This window comes from Sus scrofa, chromosome X (assembly GCF_000003025.6).
Source record: "Sus scrofa isolate TJ Tabasco breed Duroc chromosome X, Sscrofa11.1, whole genome shotgun sequence".
Lineage (NCBI taxonomy): Eukaryota > Metazoa > Chordata > Mammalia > Artiodactyla > Suidae > Sus > Sus scrofa.
The window spans coordinates 33,869,048-33,888,735 of record NC_010461.5 but is presented as its reverse complement, the minus strand read 5'-3'; the positions used below and the strand labels follow the sequence as shown (position 1 = coordinate 33,888,735).

Sequence of the window (19,688 nt, the reverse complement as noted above, 5' to 3'; positions counted from 1 at the left end):
TTATAACATGTTCCCTTTCCCTCACTGAGCAAAATGGAATCTTTTAACCCATGTTCACCTCATGTCTATTATGAGTGTCTTGATTTTGCACAGTTTGAAAAACATCTTTTGACCATTTGGGAAGTTCCAATGAGATACTCAATGGATTTAGCTGTAAGAAGCAGGACAATATTGTAGAGAGGGCAAAAGCTGTACTGGGTGCCCAGTTTCAGCCCAGATGTGTCTTTTCTTGCCTGTCCTAAGTGAGGCCAAGACACCAAGTGTTGTTTCTTCTCACTTTTTTCTTATTTTCATTTTCCTCTCCACTAATTTTGTGTTTACTGCCTTGTTTTTGCTTCATTTGCTGCTGATAAGAGTTACAGACATTGCTCTCCCAAAAGAGAAAGTAGAAGGCAGAAAGAACTCGGATTCAAGCAATTTCAGCATCCAAGCAGGCAAACCTCCTCAGCTATCAAGTCCTGAGAATGATCTTTTGTGGCTTGAGGCGCCTCCCTCTAATGCCATGATTTCATCTGGGACCATAGCTCTGCCCTCAAAATCATCTTTCTTTTCTTTTGAATGGTGAATATGTTTGCAGCTGAGTAGTTTTATCAGCCTGTTTCCGCTTATGACATTTTGGGAGTCCCATAGCCTCTTTCATGTCATCTTTTCTCTATCCTTTCAGTTAGCGACGACATTGTTTCTGCCTATTTAATGGACTCAAAAATCTTGCAGTCGCCCATGTATGTCTTGGGGATTCATGTCCTTAAACAAGAGGCTGATTCACAAACCCCTCCTGGAAAATCTAATTCCTTCTTCTGCTGAAATGGCCTGGCTTATCCATGATTCACAGCGCCTTTTGCTTCAAGGAGCTCTCTGTTTGAATATCCTTATATTCTTTTTTTGTTTGTTTTTTTTTAATGGCTGCATGTTGGAGACCACGGAACCGCTGAACTCTGCAGAAAGCAAACAGGCCAAGGAATGCTTGTGATGGCAAAAGCCAGATAAGCATGTTTGCCGATGCAGAGTTCCAAAGTGCAGGGTCTCCTGTCAAAATAAAACAAGGTGTTTATACATTGATTATGTTGTTCCTTAGGCAACTGCACTATATCCTAGATGTATACACTTGTGACTTTTATTGCCAGCAGTCTCCCCAAATCTCACGAAGAGATAGCTTTGACACTCCCTAGGCCTCCTCTTGCTCACTAAACACTTTGCCTAATAAAAGTCTTGTGGGCTAAAGCCTCAGGACCTTTGTTCAGAGAAACTGAATGCCTCCTGGTCCCCCACTTTTAAAATGTAAAAGAGTCTTTTGTGTTTTATATGCAGGGTCTCCTGTTGACCTGTAGAGACGCAGCTGCACCTGCAGCATAAGGAAGTTCCTGGGCTAGTGGTCAAATTAGAGCTACGGCTGCCACTCTATGCCACAGCCACAGGCACACCGAATCCGAGCCACATCAGTGACCTATACAACACCTCACGACAATGCCGGATCTTTAACCCACTGAGCAAGGCCAGGGATTGAACCCACATCCTCAGGAAGGCAACATCGGGTCCTTAACTTGCTAAGCCACACTGGGAACTCCTGACGACTCTGATATTCTGATTCTTCAGAGGTACCAGCAAAAGTGTCTTTCTACATCCTTGATTTCCTATCTACTAGATACTGTCCTTTTTAAAAAATGTCTTAAGATTTTTATTTTTTCTATTAAAGTTGATTTACAATGGTCTGTCAATTTCTGTTGTACAGCAGAGTGACCCAGTCACACACATATTCTTTTTCTCACCTTATCCTCCATCCTGTTCCATCACAAGTGACTATAGTTCCCTGTGCTCTGCAGCAGGATGTCATTGTTTATCCACTCCAAAGGCAATCGTTTGCATCTACGAACCCCAAACTCTCAGTCCATCCCTCTCCCTTCCCTTCCCATTTGGCAACCACAAGTCTGTTCTCCAAGTCCATGAGTTTGTTTCTTTTCTGTAGATAGGTTCATTTGTGCCATATATCAGGTTCCAGATATAAGTGATATCATATGTTATTTTTCTAACTTACTTCACTTAGTATGAGAGTCTCTACTTCCATCCATGCTGCTGCAAATGGCATTATTTTGTTCTTTTTTACGGCTGAGTAATATTCCCCTGTGTATATATACCACATCTTCTTAATCCATTCATTAGTTGATGGACATTTAGGTTGTTTCCATATCTTGGCTATTGTGAATAGTGCTACAAAGAACATATACATCTTTGTCAATGAAAGTTTTGTTCAGATATACACCCAAAAGTGGGATTGTTGGCTCATATGGTAGTTCTATATTTAGTTTTCTGAGGTACCTCCATAGTGATTGCACCAATTTATATTCCTACCAACAGTGTAGGAGGGTACCCTTTTCTCTGCACCCTCTCCAGCATTTGTTATTTGTTGACTTGTTAATGATGGCCATTCTGACAGGTGTGAGGTGGTTTTGATTTGCGTTTCTCTAAAAATCAGTGATGTTGAGCATTTTTTCATGTGCTTGTTGGCAGTCTGTATATCTTCTTTGGAATAATGTCTGTTCAGGTCTTCTGCCCGTTTTTCAATTGGGGTGTTGGTTTTTTCCTGTTGAGTTGTATTAGTTGTCTGTATATTTTAGAAATGAAGCCCTTGTCAGTTGCATCATTTGAAACTATTTTCTCCCATTCCATAGGCTGTGTTTTTTTTATGGTTTCCTTGCCGTGCAAAACTTGTCAGTTTGATTAGGTCCCATTGGCTTATTTTTGTTTTTATTTCTGTTGCCTTGGGAGATTGACCTAAGAAAACATTTGTACAGTTGATGTCAGAGAATGTTTTGCCTATGTTCTTTTCCATGAGTTTTACAGGGACTTGTCTTATGTTTAAGTCTTTAAGTAATTTTGAGTTTATTTTTGTCCACGGTGTGAGGGTGTGTTCCAGTTTCATTGATTTACATGCAGCTGTCCAGGTTTCCCAGCATCACTTACTGAAAAGGCTGTCTTTTTCCCATTTTATATTCTGGCCTCCTTTGTTGAAGATTAATTGACTGTGGGTATCTGGGTTTATTTCTGTGTTCTCTATTCTTTTCCATTGGTCTTTACGTCTCTTTTTGTAGCAGTACCACACTGTCTTGATTACTGTAGCTTTGTGATATTGTCTGAAGTCTGGGAGAGTTATCCTCCTCTTTGGTTTTGTTGTTGTTGTTGTTGTTTCTCCTCAATATTGCTTTGGCAATTCTGGGTCTCTTCTGGTTCCATATAAATTTTTGATTGTTTGTTCGAGTTTACCAGACACCTTCCGGATGGTGCGTCCTCTACTTTTAACGTCATTTACAATCTGCATAGATTAAGAAGTTGTCCTGCCTTCAAGTCCTGGTTCCATATTGATTAGTGATTCTCCCTTCAATTTATGTCCTTCCTCTAGCATTTTGACTATTGGTAGCACGAAGAAACAAGAACATCTGCATCACTGAATTGTTCAACTCATTGCTTAAAATTCTGCTTTCCATACACGCATAAGGCACAATTCAGCTAAGTTTACTGCCACTGTGTATTAAGAATCTTCTCTAACCCACTTTCCCAGCTCATGTTCCAAATGTCCTTCTAAACCTTCACCAGCAATTCCTTTGACATTCACATTTCTATCAAGAGTCTGTTGATGATGATTTAAGAATCTCTAAGACAACACAGGCTTTCTCTACTATGTTCTGCACTTCTTTTTGAGCCCCCACCAGCAGCACTTTCAACATCCATATTTCTACTGATTGTTCAAGGTCATCTAGAATGTTTCTGTCATGCTCCTCAAAATGATTTCATCCTATAGCCATTAGCCAATTCCAGAGCTGCTTCTACATTTTTTTGCTATTTGTTATATAGCTACAACCCACTTCCTGGTACAAAAAACTACATTAGAGTCCTGTGGCTGCTAAAACAAATTTGGTAGCTTAAAACCGCACATATTTAGTCTCATACTCTGGAGGTCAAAGTTCAGAACAGTTTCACTGGGCTGAAAACAACTTGCTAACAGGGCCATGTTCCCTCTGGAGGCTCTAGAGGACTTTTCCCAGATCCCGAGCTATATTTCCTTTTTTTTTTTTTTTTGCTTTTTAGGGCCGCACCTGTGGCACATGGAGGTTCCCAGGCTAGGGGTTGAATTGGAGCTGCAGCTGCTGGCCTACGCTACAGCCACAGCCACTCCAGATCTGAGCCACAACTGTGACCTACACCACAGGTCACGGCAATGCCAGATCCTTAACCCACTGAGTGAGGTCAGGGATTGAACCTGCAACTGCATGGTTCCTAGATGGATTCGTTTCCACTGTGCCATGACAGGAACTCCCCAAGCTACATTTCTGGAATTGCTTATCCCCTTCCTTCAACTTCACAAACAGCAATGTAGCATCTTGCTTTGGTGGCCAAAATTCCTCCTGTGTCAAATCTATCTCTGCCTCCCTGTAATAAGGACATGTGGGTTTACACTTGGGCTGTATCAGATACTATAGACTAATTTTCCATCTCAAGATCCTTAACTTAATTTGACCTGTGTGTTCTCTCTTGCCATATAAGGTAACATTCACAGACACAGGGGGTTTGGATCTGCTTATCTGTAGGGGCTACTAGTCAGCCTATCACAGGAGGTATGCCCAGGAAACTCTAGCTGGAAAGGGAGGAACTTAGGGAAGGCAAAGAAGCAAAGTATTCATTATTAATCAGCTTAATATCAGTGAAGAACGTCAGGGAACACTAGAAAACATACTTTCCAGGGGAAGATAATGCCCCAGCCTTCTGAACTACCATGCTATCAGGCAGCGTGGGCTCTGACAACCTCATAAAAGCCCTCAGACAACAGAAATACAGGTTTTGACCTTTGAAAGTCAGTCAAAGATGCTTCTAATTGGTACAGGCTGTGGGGGTATGTGTAGGACACTGATACCATCCACTATGCCCAGAAAGGTTAGTGTTTCTATGTGCAGGTGTATGCATTTTCTTATAAAGTCTTTTCCATTCTCCTGCCTGCTCTTCCTTCCTTCATTTAACAAATGTTTATTATGCAGCTACCTGCTATCAAGCCCTGAGTTAGATGCTAGATATTCAAAGTTAAACAAAAGAGACATTATCTCTCATCCTTACAAAGCATTCAGTCTAGTAGGAAAGACAAATGTTAAACAAATACCCAAAGACATATATAATTTCAAATTGCTGTGCATGATCTAAAGCCGCTATTATCAACCTCAGCACTATCGGCATTTGAACTGGATCATTCTTTGTTCTTGGCTTTGTAGCATATTTAACAACATCCTTGGCCTCTACCCACTAGATGATCATAGCACCCTCCAGTTGTGATGCCATAAAGTGTCTAAAGATATTGTCAAATGTCCTCTGAAGGGCAAAATCATTCTCAATCAAGAACCACATCACAGGAGTTCCCATCATGGCGCAGCGGAAATGAATCCAACCAGGAGTCATGGGGTTGCGGGTTCGATCCCTTGCCTTGCTCAGTGGGTTGGGGATCCAGCGGTGTTGCCGTGAGCTGTGGTGTAGGTCACAGACACGGCTCGCATCTGGCATTGCTTTGGCTGTGGTATAGGCCAGCAGCAACAGCTCCGATTAGACCCCTAGCCTGGGAACTTCCATGTACCATGGACGTGGCCCTAAAAAGACAAAAAAAGATAACAACAACAACAAAAAAAGAACTACATTACATTTTAAAATGTACATTATAAATAGATTGTGTTAAGACACAATGAGGGGATGTAACTTAGATGGAGTAATCAAGGAATAATCCTTTGAGGAAGGAACATTAAAACTGAGAATTGGCGCAAGAATAGGAAATCAAAGTGGAAAGACAAACAACATTCCAGAAAGATGACATAGGCAAATCTCTAAACGGTGGAAGACTTGGGGTGTTTTAAGTAAAAGCTAGTAAGTGTGACTAAACATGAGTGTAAGAAAGAGGGGAGGTTGAAATGACCCACGAGCAGTAAAGATTCAGACTTTTAACAGACTTCTTGGCACTCAGATCCACCTCTCAAATCAGGATAAGCATGAACATAATTTACACATATATTAGACAATGTTAAAATAGAAAAAGCTTCTAAGAGAACAAGGAATTGTAGGATAAATGGTTGTAATACTGTGAAGTCGACTCTTGGCAAAAGTGACTACAATTTTCCCATTCTCTGTATCCATATTTTTTTAAACTGACTGTGCAGCTCTTCTATTCAAGACATGGTGCCTGTATCTCCACCTCTTAAATCTGGGCTGTCCTTACCCCCTAAAATGGGGAAGCGATGGTGGACTAGTAATGGGCCTGGTCCTCAACAGACTGTGTTCTTTTACTCTTACATGAAACACCTACTACTGCCATGCCAACTCGCATAAGCTACCCTACTAGAGGATGAGACCATGTGGAGCTGAGCCAAGTCAGCCCAGCTGTCCCTTCTGTCCCTTCTAAAGCCTTAGATATGTGGGTCCAGCCATGGTCAGAAAAGTCGAATCATGTTCTTTTTGTGGTATTAATCATCCTCTTTTTGTGGTTATACATAGTAAATCTATAGCTTCTACAAAATCAATAATACAGTGACATGATAATTACTTTATATAATTTAAAGGCGAGGAAAACAAATACGTATTTAGAGATTTTGTTATTATTAACTTCCTTGTCATTTATGGTTCTCTTCATTTGTTCCTATGGATTCCAGTTACCATCTGGAGTCATTTTCTTTAATTCAGTACAGCTTTGCTTCCATCCCATCCCTTTTGTGCTATTATCTGGAATACACATATTGAATTTTCCTATCTTACATGCACAACAGTATGTTACACAATTTTCTGCTAAGTGAAAAAAGGAAAATAAATATACATCTATACTGTCTTTTAAAATTACATACAGTTCCTTTATCAGTGCTTTGTTTTTGGTATTGATTTGAAGTACTACCTGGAATTGCTTACTTTCAGCCTGAATAATTTCCTTTCATTATTCTTCATCCTTTTGCTTTCTGCCCCTCAAACTGGGAAATCTTAATTGTCCTATCATCAAGTTCACTGATTCTTTCTTCTGCCAGTTCAAATCTACTAGTCAGATCTTTAGTGAATTTTTCCTTTCAGTTATTATAATTTTCAACTCCAGAACTTCCATTTGATTGCTTTTAATGATTTCTATTTATTTATTGGTACTGTCTAGTTGATGCAGCATGATCGTCATATTTTCCTTTACTTCTTTAATCATGGTTTCCTTTAGGCCTTTGAACCTTTTATAATGGTAACTTCATACCATTTATAATGGTAACTTTGAAAACTTGGTCTACTAAATCCCACAGCTGGTTGCTCTCATAAGGCTCTGTTGCCTGCTTTTGTTCTGGTGTATGGATCATACTTTCCTGTTTCTTTGCATGTCTCACAATTTTTTGTTGGAAACTGGAAATTTTAGATAACATATTGTAGCAACTCTGAGTATTGGTCCTACCACCAAGTGGCTTATTATCATTTCTCTGTTTGTTTAGTGATTGGCTAGATTATTTTAATGAAGCCTATAGTCTCCCTTCACATTGTGAAACCTTTCACAGGTGTTGTTCTTCATGGGGTGCAGACTCAGGTGTTACCTCAGTCACCCTGGGATGACACTGGTTTTGGCAGAACTCTCTTTGATCATACCCAACTGTTAAGCTCTACTAATTATCAATTGATTGCCCTATTTTTTTTTAAGGGCTGCACCAGCGGCATATGGAGGTTCCCCTGCTAGGAGTCCAATCAGAGCTACAGCCACCAGTCTACAGGACAGCCACAGCAACTCGGGGTCCAAGCCGCGTCTGTGACCTACACCAGCTCACGGCAATGCCGGATCCTTAATGCATTGAGTGAGGCCAGAGATCAAACCCCGCAAATTCCTAGTCGGATTCGTTTATGCTGCGACAGGGCAGGAACTCCTGCTGTATTGTTTTTAATAATTCTCTGAGGTCATAAATAGTACCATACACTGATCTAATCAAATCCAGGCTCTCTTGAAAGGTTAGGTAGAGGTTAAGTTTATTCTGTCCCCAGGAAGGCTCTTCTCAGGTGTTGGTTTCTCAGCTTCTCTCCAGAAAACCAGCCAGCTCAGAGTTTTGTTTCGATCTCCAATTAATCTACCAATCTATTCCCAATTGCCTTTCATCACAACTTCCATCATTTTTGAGAATACCCTTAGGTTTGACCTGTTCCATACTCTGTTGCAAATGAAATCAGTTCCTTTAGGAAGAGATTCATGCTCTCTGTTTTATGGCCTGCTTTACTCCAAGGCAATTCTCTGAGCTCTGAAGGTGAGGGTAGAGACAATGGAACAATTTTCTCTGAGTAACAGCTGTTTCAGAAGCTCAAACTTAAGGATGAAGTAGTCTCAGGTCTTCCCAGACCCTTAATCCACTTAAGGGTTATCAGGTCCCGTTATACTCAGTGATGCTGCATCTAGTGTAAATGTTCCATCCCATGAGCGGGGATTCAGAGCAAGAGAAGCCAGCCTTCATCTCTCAGGCGCACTTGCCCAGAACACAGCCTCGGTAACAAATAGGTGGAGGCAGAATGAGAAATGCTGATGTCCTGCTCTTCCTCTAAAGATAGCCCTTGGACTAGGAGCTGGAGGGAAGAGCCCTGCGTCCTTTGCTGCACCAGTCCTGAATAGAGTTTCCATTTTGCTGAGTGGGAGAGAAGAAGGATGGTGTGCGTATCAGTTCAAACACCTAAGACGCTTGCTGCTATCTTCATGTTTTAATAGATTTTTTTCTTGAATAAATATTTCTTCATTTGCTGCATGCCCTTAGGACCATTTCCAGAGATATTAAGTGGTTGTTTAAAAAACAGTTATCATCCATTTTATGGGGAGCTGGTCTCCAAAGCATGTCTCACTACCCTGCTGGAAGTGGAACTCCGGTTGTAATTTTTAAGTTACTAAGATTTGGTAGTTGACAATACAGCTTTATTGTAGCAATAGATAACTGCTGCACACCACTTACTCATGGAACCATTAGAACCCCAGGCTCTCAATACTTTATGTGGAATCCAGAATATTACCTTTTTTGCAAGTGAAACCACTCTAGGGATTTAGTGTATTATGTCACTTCTACAGTAAATAATCCAGTGGACTGAAAACAGTTTCCAAAAGTGATTCTCATAAAATGAGTTATTCTGGAAGAACACGACTTATGGAGAGACTTAAGTTTAATTCTTTAGGCAATAAGAAGCAGCCAATCATTCACTGCACTACAGGAAAAAAATTCTCTCACAATTCACAGGGGCAAGCAAAACACTAAGACTGAAGATCTGCTTTTAATTAAAAGGAACCATCCCTGCGTTTGAAAACGGCACTTCGTGAAAACCCAACTTGGAAAGTGAGATCCTCCTTCTCCAGACATTTGACCAGGTCAGATACAAATAGTGAGAGAAAGAAGAGTGGGTAGTGTCACATGCAAGATTTTCCTGGCTTTCATTCCAGAGTCAGAAATATTGACTATCTGGTATACTTCACCCAAAATACAAAATTTCAGAATCACTGAACAGGATATTAATCACATCCAACTATTAAAAGAATCTCCTAATAAAATTAACTAAAGAATCCAATAGCATTATCAGCAGAAGTTTGTTTTTTTTTGTTTTGTTTTGTTTTGTTTTTTTTCTTTTTCTTTTTCCATCACAGAATCCCTTTTCTTGACCGACAAGAGCACACATCCCTGGGGTCCCCATAGTCTGGCAGGTGACTTCCTTGCCACAATACATACAAATTTTTTAAAAAGCAAAACTTGCATGATGGATGTAAGCTGAACCTGAGGCAGGAGATAGATGGGCTCGGGGATACACATTCGCAACTAGCCTCTTATTTATACTTCTTGAAGCAGGAGATGGGGGGCTCTGGGATAAACATTTACCACCAGCTACCTAGCTATACTTCAAGATAGAATTAACAACAGGCACAAGCAAATAACTGGGACATGTCTTCTGGGAACTTGCTCAACAATGGTAATGACAGGATCAAAAGAGGGGCTGAGCTCTGCCTGGACAAAAGACCAAGAGTCACGTACTCCCCATCCTCAGGGTCAGGGAGACCCCAACTACACATGCGCAGAGAGACCCCTCTGGGTCAGACATGGAGGCAGCGACAGGCCATACTAAGTCTAGATAACCTTCCCGCCATGCTTTGCTTCGGAATCCATCTTGGCCAAAAGACGTGCACGCAGATGGGAGGAAGGCCCTGGGTCTGGTCAGGTACAAAAGATAAAACAAGATAACTGACCAAAGGAAGACCACGACCTGGAAGAACTGTCGTATATAAGTGGATGAAATCACCTCTCTGGTGCGCTCCTCATTGAAGGGGATGGCCGCGCCCTCATTCCTTTGGATGTGTGTGTATCACTGCTTTGCTTCTGCCTTAGATAAACAGACTATTCTCTGTGTGCGCTCCCACATGCTGTATTGTGTTTCTAACAATAAACTTCATACCTGTTTTTCCAGTCTCTGCCTCCTCGAAACAGTCTTACTTTCAATGGGGGGCAAATCAGGGCCATCTGCTTTAGCCTCTAGCTGGCCTAGTGGCTGGGATTCTAGTTGCATCCAGGCTGCTCAGGTTAACTCCTGAGCAGAGAATTAAATCTCACTTCAAGCCATCACGCACTGCGGTCTCTCCGAAATGAAACCTTATAATCATTCCATAATATATGTAAATCAAACCACCTGCTATATGCTGTAATATATACTGTGATGTATGCCAGTGATTACTCATGAAACTGAGAAAAAAAAAGTGCAATTAACCTTTTGAGTCCTTGGAAACTCTACTTTTTGATCTATAAAGATCTTCAGTTATAACAACTAAAAAACTGAAATATACGTCAAATTTTCAAATACAAAAAAATTTTTTTCTTTTTTAATACAGGAGGAAATAACTACTCATGCAATCACACTTGCTGACCTCTAGAGCCTGGATCAAAAGGAAGCCACAAGCCCAATGCTCAGAAACTGATACTCTGGGAGCTCCGTCATGGCTCAGTGGTAAGGAAACTGAACAGCATCCATGAGGACGCGGGGTTGATCCCTGGCCTCGCTCAGTGGGTTAAGGATCCAGTATTGCCGTGAGCTGCAGTTGCAGGTGAGGCTTGGATCTGGCGTTGCTGTGGCTGTGGCGTAGGCCAGCAGCTACAGCTCTGATTAGACTCCTAGCCTGGGAACCTCCATATGCCGCGGGTGCGGCCCTAGAAAAGGCAAAAAATAATAATAATAATAATAATATACTAAGTTAAAATACTGGGTTATAAATCATAAGGAGCCATATGATCTCAACTTTCAAATGTGTATCCTTCCTCATTCTCCTATACCTCCACGCTCGGCCCACTTTCTCCCCTTCATGGTCAGCAAATATTCTCAAAAATCCTCAAAGACCCAGAACAAACCTACTTCCCCTTTGAAGTTGCTGCTCACTTTTTTTGACAGTGTTTTTCTCATATCTGGCCCCTCTCTAGAACATAATACACTAATATGATATCAGTCATTTCCATGGGGAGGGACTACAGGGCATTTACATTTTCTCTTTACACTCGTCTTCCATAATTGTTGACATGAAACATGTATTACTTTTGGAATAACTAGATACTCATGTTGCAGCAGAAGAAAGGGTGTGGGAAAAACTGTAATTGCAATGTATACATGTAAGGATAACCTGACCCCCTTGCTGTACAGTGGGAAAATAAAACTACAAAAAAAAAAAAAAAAGAAACAGTAACATTTTCCCGGAAAATGAAAAGGAAATCATGCTCAGTTGGGCTTCACAGAGGGACATTAATTTTTAGCATGACCGTATGTGACCACCAATGCTCAGGATGACCCAGAAGAAGGCAGAGTCTGGAACTCCTGCGGTGCCTTTCTCAAAGGATGTGGTGGCACTAGGCCATGACATTTCAAAACCCCAACCTTAGTTAGGATGCAGGGATCAGTTTCATGAAACTGAAATAACTCACAGTCTCCTCCTCACCACCTGTCCTTCCTCCCATATATCCTACGTTAGTTTCTCTAGTGGTACAACCAGCCCTCAAAGTCATCCTGGAGCAGCCCCTCTCACTCTCTACCGTGATCACCGGCTACCAAAGCTCAATTCTTCCCCAGAAACATTCCTCAACCATCCTTATTCTCTCTGTCACTGTTCAGATCCTTACTTCCTTTGACCTGGGGATTTGCCAAAACCTCCTGCAGGTTCCTCTGGTCTAGTCTCATTCTTTTCCAGGTTATCTTCTCAAGGCTCATGGCCCCTCTCCCCCGAGTCTGATTATGCTAGTGTAATGATGCTTGTCTGCTAACAGCTTTTAAGCCTCACCTCAAGCCTTCTCCTTCGGTCCCACAAGTGGGCAAGGCTTATAAGAAAGTCTAGGTGTACTTTCCTTTAGTGCTACTGAGAGATTCAAACCATATAAGCCTCTTCCCACGCATGGGAACCCTTGACCCCACCATAGAAACTTCAGGCCAGTCTTCTCTCCTCCCGTTTCCCTCCTCCCGTGCCCTCTCTCAATCCATTTTAGGACCTACTTGGGGGCTATCCTGCTCTGCCCAGAAAGTCTCATCATGTGAGTGATATATCTTTTCATACCCTCTTGGAGTGTGTGGGGTGACGGGGAAAGGAGAGGAGGGAAGGAGGGAGGGAGGGAGGGATACACTGATCCCTGCATCCCAACTAAGGTTGGGGTGGGAGTCCATGCTGCATCTTGATGGTGGCCACCACGTGTTCCTCTACTGTTCAGTCTCTGCTGCCCTGCAAATGTGAGTACAAAGCTCTTAGCACATCCCGTAGGGCTCTTTGCCATCTCTCCCTAGCCCATCCTTCAAGATTTCTCCCCATATTTCCAGAATATTCCACGGCCTACCGTGATCTCTGATTGTGCATCTGCTTTTCCCTTGGCCTTCCTGCTTCCACGTTCCCTTTCCTTTCCCAGTTCCCAAGCTACCTTCTTTTTCCCTGATGTCTACAAAATGTTCTTCCTGTCACCTAAGGCCAAGTAAAAGATGTGATGTCTTCTCAAAGTCTCCACTGACTTCGCTAAAGAGAGATTTTCTCTTCTTTTCCTGGCCTCTGAAGAAATCACTGTTCTTGCCTGCTTACAGGTAGGCCTCTCTTCCCCTGTGAGGCTCTGAACTTTTTGACGGCAGATACCTACCTTTCTTCACTGAATATGCTTTGTCTCTAGCACACACTTATGAATATAACCAGTATTGAATAATATTGTGTGAAAAAAATGAACGTTTAAAAAAACAACAAATATTGATTGAGTGAATAAGTAGGGTTTTTTTTAAATAAAGTGAAAATCTTGTTAGGAATGAAAGATCATTTGTAAACAAAAATATCCTGAATGCTCCAAGATAAAGCAAGAACTAGAATTTTTCTCTATTTGTCTCTAGTGTTATGTGCAAATGATTGTTAAGAAATTGTTGTGTGACTAAGGAAAAAATTGTAAAAGAGTTAAAATCTAGCCACTAAAGACTCTTATGTGGGGAGAGTAGCAAGGTAAGATAAGTGATTTATCATTCCCAGATCATAAACATTTCATCACTACTGACTTAGATTCCTTGAGCCCTAAATGATGCTTCTCTGTTAAATAGCCATAGAAAAAGTAATGTGACCGTTATGGCTCAATAATTATGATATAATCAGTTAACAAAATGAAAACGACTCTGGTGTCTCATTCTCCCCTCCCATACAACAAATTTGGAAATTACTGGATTCAGTATTTTCATCTGTTTTGGCCAGTCTGCTTACAGAAGAGTTGAGAAGATCTTAAGAGTTAAGAAATATGATGGCAAGTATCTCCATCTTTCCTCAAACCCATTTTGATTCCATAATTGCTAACTTCATCTAAGAACATGATAAGCTAATCGTGGCAAGAGGAGTAGTTAGTACACTGGACCACATTTCATTTAGTCACTCAGCAAATATTAACTGAGCATCTACTGTGTACACTCCATCGCAGCACTCAATCTACTGTGCCCTGCTCATCTCATTACAAGCTCCTCTCCCCCTGCCAGTCTCTGAGCTTTGCAGGGACCATCCTATTTTCACATAATATGCCCTACTACGCATTGCGCTGGCACGTGGATCCAGTGCTGAAGGGGATGTGGCCTCATCGCCTTGTGGAATTTACAGACACCTAAAGACTACAAATGCTGAAACCAAGAGAATGATACAGATGTAAACGTGGATAGAACGGTCCTCAGCATCAACAGCCTAAATACGTAAGGAAAAGACCCAGCTTGAGAGCATTTCATCTGGAGTTCCCACCATGGCACAGTTTGGCAGCCTGGGTCTCTGGAGCCCTGGGACGCAGGTTCAGTCTCCAGCCCAGCACAGTGTGTTGAAGATATGGCCCTGGCACATCTGTGGCATCGGTCACAACTGCGGCACAGATGTGATCCCTGGCCTGGGAACTCCATATGCCATGAGGTGGCCAAAAAAGAAAAAAAAAAAAAAAAAAAAAAAAGGAGAGAGAGAAAAAAAGTACTTCATCTGAAAAAAGATGTGAGCCAATGCTCTTTTAGTCCAATAACTTAGTGAGACGTGCTCCCAGGTTCAGGCAGCTGCTCAGGAAAATAATAAAGTCAAACACCTGACTGCTGTCACAGGCTCTATACATGACTCACAGTCATGGCCATGGAAGGATTGATACGGTGATAAATCCACGGACTCCCACGTTCACCGAGTTCTCAAGCCCACATGGCAATCATTGCAATCAACCAATCACATGTTTGTCCCCTAGTTGGTTCCTCTGCCCGTTCCCACTGGTATCATTTTTTAACTTCCAGCCATCTCTTCAAACCATGCTTTCCCTCACTTCCTATCTCGTCAGAGCACATGTCTCTGGAGCCTGCAAAGAACCCCGCAGCCTCTACCACATTCAGTATGTGCCAGCTTCACCTTGCCGCAGCACTCAGGAAACGAAAGGCGGCAGGTGGAGGGTAAATGTTTCGGTTCTCTTGCCCCTAAAATGGGATAATCCTGATGTGCGCTGGGCACTGTTTCTTAGCGTTTCCCACAAGGGCCAAATCCCAGTTGCCCACAGCAGAAACCTATTCCATGATACACACTGTGTCAGCTTACTTCTCTCTATCCTGAGTCCTGAATTAAACCAACAGTGATTCTTGGAATGACCTTCCAAACAAAACTGCTTGCATGCAAACCCTGACGCAGGGCCAGCCTCTGAGGATATAAAGCTAAGGCACTTCCTTTTGGCCAAGCACTCACTGACTACTCTACAAAGAGAACAGAGACTCCACCTCAGACCCAGGCAGGGGTGGTCTGATGACCCTGGAGCTCTCATTATAAAGCTACACTAATCCGCACTCACACTGCCCTCCCACCTTTCAACTTCAGTGGCAGAGTGGCCTATTCTTTTCCTTAAGAGTAATCCCCTGACTTGTCATCTACATTCATTAGTCTTAAAGCTTTTTAAAAATACCACACTGTTTGGGGAAGTTGCCATTGTGGCTCAGGAGGTCATGACCCCAACTAGTATCCATGAGGATGCAGGTTCGACCCCTGGCCTCGCTCAGTGGGTTAAGGATCTGATGTTGCCATGAGCTGCAGTATAGGTTGCAGATGCGACTTGGATCCCACATTCCTGTGGCTGTGGTGTAGGCTGGCAGCTGCAGCTCCGATGTGACCCCCTAGCCTGGGAAGTTTCATATGCCACAGGTGCAGCCCTGAAAAGAATGAATGAATGGATATAAAAATAAAAATACCACTTTATTTTGAAGTAATTGCAGATTTATAGAATTTTTTAAGTACAAATAATTCCCATATAACTTTCCACCACGTCTTCTGAACATTTTGCTATGCTTGCTTCATCATTCTCTCACTGTACTGTTTTTAAAAAGTGGTTCTCATACTGTGATAAAGGATCTTTTTTAAAAAATATCCAGTTCATTGAGAAACAATTTTTTTTTTGTCTCTTTTGTTTTGCCTTTTCCAGGGCCGCACCCATGGCATATGGAGGTTCCCAGGCTAGGGGTCGAATCGGAGCTGGAGCCACCGGCCTACTCCACAGCCACAGCAACGCCGGATCTGAGCCTCGTCTGTGACCTACACCACAGCTCACGGCAATGCCGGATCCTTAACCCACTGAGCAAGGCCAGGGATTGAACCTGCAACCTCATGGCTCCTAGTCGGATTCGTTAACCACTGACGGGAACTCCAAGACAATTTTTTATCTTATGTTTTGGCAAACCCATAATAAAAGTGCATCATTATGAAAGCAGAAATGACCAAAGCAGGATATACAAAGTATATCTGCTCCTGGATTTAAATATTTGTATTCAGTGGGTATCAAATGACTGTGGCAAACGACTCTTCCATTTTCTAAATGTTTATTTTTCATTTCCATATTTATTGTGTCTCAGACCAGCAACTCACTGTTGACAGCCTAGCATGGGTCTGCTGACCACAACGAGCAGCATGACTGTAGATGACAAAATTCAATGTCTGAGTTCTCACTCTGCAACCTTGACTTTTCGACCTCCCCTGCCACCGTAATGGCCTTTTCTTCATAAGCATGCTCGGTCTTGAAACAACACGGATGACCCACAGTCCCCCCTCTGGATACGACGTGATCTTTTTATGCTTACGAACAAAGATTTTCATGTCCTATCACCGCACCCTGTATTTACTCCTGGGTGCCTTGTAATCTGCCTCCACCAGTTCAGCAAACTGCTTCTGCCCGGGACCCAGGAACCTGCCAGTTGCTAAGTCCATGAACATATATGGACATCTCCAGCCAGTGAGATGTGGGCTACTGCCTCCCCTGCCTCGACCGCCGCCCCCTCGGTTTCGGGGACATTATCTTCTCTGCGTTTCCTCGCACCTATACACACGCATCCTTTCACAGAACTTCTCAGCTTCCGTTCAAGGATACTCTCCCCATAGATCTCTCTTTTTCATCTATCATCTTGCTTTCTGAGCAGATACTTGCATTCACAGGTTGCAGCAAACACCTTTTACTGATGGTTCCAAAAATCGTTATCTGGAGTCCAGACTCCTCTCTTGCCGCTATTAGTTGTTTTGTCCCATCACTTGGTCTCAACGAACCTCATTCTCACTCTACCGCCTCGTAAAGTCGCTTTATTCACGTTCCTTTCTTTCTCATGTTCAGTTTTGTGTATCTGTAAAGTGGGAATAATATCTCAGAGGACTTTTGTTGCGGATTAAATGATAAAATACAGGCAAGATTATAACCGATGCCTGACCATGGTGAAGTCCTCAATAGACACCGAATATTATTATTGTCATTACTATTATCATCATTATCTCCTGCTGAGCTTTCTTCTCACATTCGTCCCTTATCTTACTGATGGTGGTAATGCCTTATCGGGTTGTTTTCCCTCCCTCTCCTCCTTTCATCTTCAACAAATATTCACTGAGAGTCTGCTCTATGCCTGGCACTACGTAAGCTGCTGGGGATAAAACACTAAGAAAGACAGTCCGTCCCCACCCCCAATTAAATGTTTAGTCCAGTGGTAATACAGATGTTAACGAAGTCACCGCAGTACAGGGACTTGGGTGTCATCTTCTTTCTATCCCTTACCTTATCCCTTATTTGGGGTTCCATCAGTGGTGAAACCCTTTCCATATTTTTCTCCTTCTATCTCTGAAGTCTAATCCTTTCTCAAGCTCTGCACTGTCCAATACCGTAGCCAACAGCCACATGTAGACATTTATATTTAGATTAAAATCAAATAAAATTAAAAAGAATTTAAAATTCAATTCTTAAGAGTTCCCATTGTGGCTCACTGGGTTAAGAACCCAACATAGTCTGCGTGAGGATGCGGGTTCAATCCCTGGCCTCACTCAGTGGGTTAAAGATCCACCATTGCGGAGTTCCCGTCATGGCCCAGTGGTTAATGAATCCAACTAGGAACCATGAGGTTGCGGGTTCGACCCCTGGCCTTGCTCAGTGGGTGAAGGATCCGGCATTGCTGTGAGCTGGGGTGTAGGTCACAGATGCGGCTCGGATCCCATGTTGCTGTGGCTGTGGTGTAGGCCAGTGGCTACAGCTCCAATTAGACCCTTAGCCTGGGAACCTCCATATGCCACAGGTGCGGCCCTAGAAAAGGCAAAAAAGAAAAAAAAGACAAGATCCACCATTGCCCCAAGCTGTGGCGTAGGTCACAGATGTGGCTTGGATCCGGCATTGCTGTCGCTGTGGCGCCTCCTAGCCCGGGTACTTCCATATGCTGCAGGTGCGGCCCTAAAAAGAAAAAAGAAAAAAGAAAAAATTCAATTCCTTAGTCTCGCTGATCATATTTCGAAAACTCAGTAGCAACACGTAGCCAGTGGCTACTGTGTCAGACAGGGAAGCTCTAGAACATTATCTCACACCAGAGAGTTCTACCAGACAGCACCATGCTACTTCAATGCCCTAGAGCAGGACCGTATCACGTCTTTCTGAGATTACTAACACAGCCTAGTCTTTCAGGCTTTGTCCTATCCCCTCCATCCACGCTCCCCTTATTTCCGAGAATGATTTGCAGAATGCAAATATAACCATATTACTCCCCTGTTAATAATTCTTTTATACGCCTCCACTGTTTGGGGGACAAAAGCTTGGTAGCCTGACTAACAATATCCTGCATTATCTGGCCGTAGCCTAATTCTCAGCCCTTATCTTTTGCCATTACCTCCACAGCTCAAGCCACAGTGACTTAGAAGAGCCAAAGAGAACAAGTTGGTGGATATACACTACCTCACTTTAAGTCTTATTATAAAGCTACAGTGATAAAGTCAGTATAGTTCTGGCGAAAGGACAGACACATAGAATTAATAGAATTCAAGATTCAAAAGTAGTAGACTCAAGATACATGGTCAGTTGATTTTCTTTCCTATCTCTCTTTTTTCTGGCAGTGTCCACGTTCCCAGGCCAGGGATGGAACCTGCATCCCCGTAGCAACCGGGCCACTACAGTGACACGTTCGGGTCTGATCCTTAACCTGCCGCACCCCAAGAGAACTCTGGTCAGTTGATTTTCAATAGTCGCCAAGAAGAGTCAATGGAAAAGGGTAATCTTTTCAACAAATGGTGTTTGCACCACTGAATATCCAAATAGGGAAAAAAAATGAACCTCAGCTTTTACCTCGAATTAATAAATAACTGAATAAGCAATGAGATCCTGCTGTACAGCACAGGAAACTATATCTAATCATGGCACATGACGGAGGATAATGTAAGAAAAAGAATGTATATGTGTATGGGTAACTGGGTCACTTTGCTGTAGAGTAGAAATTGACAGAACACTGTAGCAGCTCCCGTCGTGGCGCAGTGGTTAACGAATCTGACTGGGAACCATGAGGTTGCAGGTTCGGTCCCTGCCCTTGCTCAGTGGGTTAACGATCTGGCGTTGCCGTGAGCTGTGGTGTAGGTTGCAGATGAGGCTCGGATCCCGCATTGCTGTGGCTGTGGTGTAGGCCGGTGGCTACAGCTCTGATTAGACCCCTAGCCTGGGAACCTCCATATGCCAGGGAAGCGGCCCAAGAAATAGCAAAAAAAAAAAAAAAAAAAAAGACATACACACAAAAAAAATGGGCAAAAGTCTTTAACATGACAGAAGAAGATATACATTTGACCAGTTTAGCATGTGAACAGATATCCAACATCTGGAATTTGAGGAAAAACGCAAATTAAAATACAATGAGATACGAATACATGCCCGCTCTGATGACTACAATAAAAA

The 19,688-nt window shown here is 42.6% G+C and overlaps 1 protein-coding gene across 9 annotated transcripts in view; it reads right to left on the bottom strand.

The window, feature by feature from the left end:
* SYTL5 (synaptotagmin like 5) overlaps positions 1-19,688 on the bottom strand; it is a 267,832-nt gene that overhangs the window by 177,392 nt on the left and 70,752 nt on the right. The gene's annotated exons all lie outside the window — the stretch shown is intronic.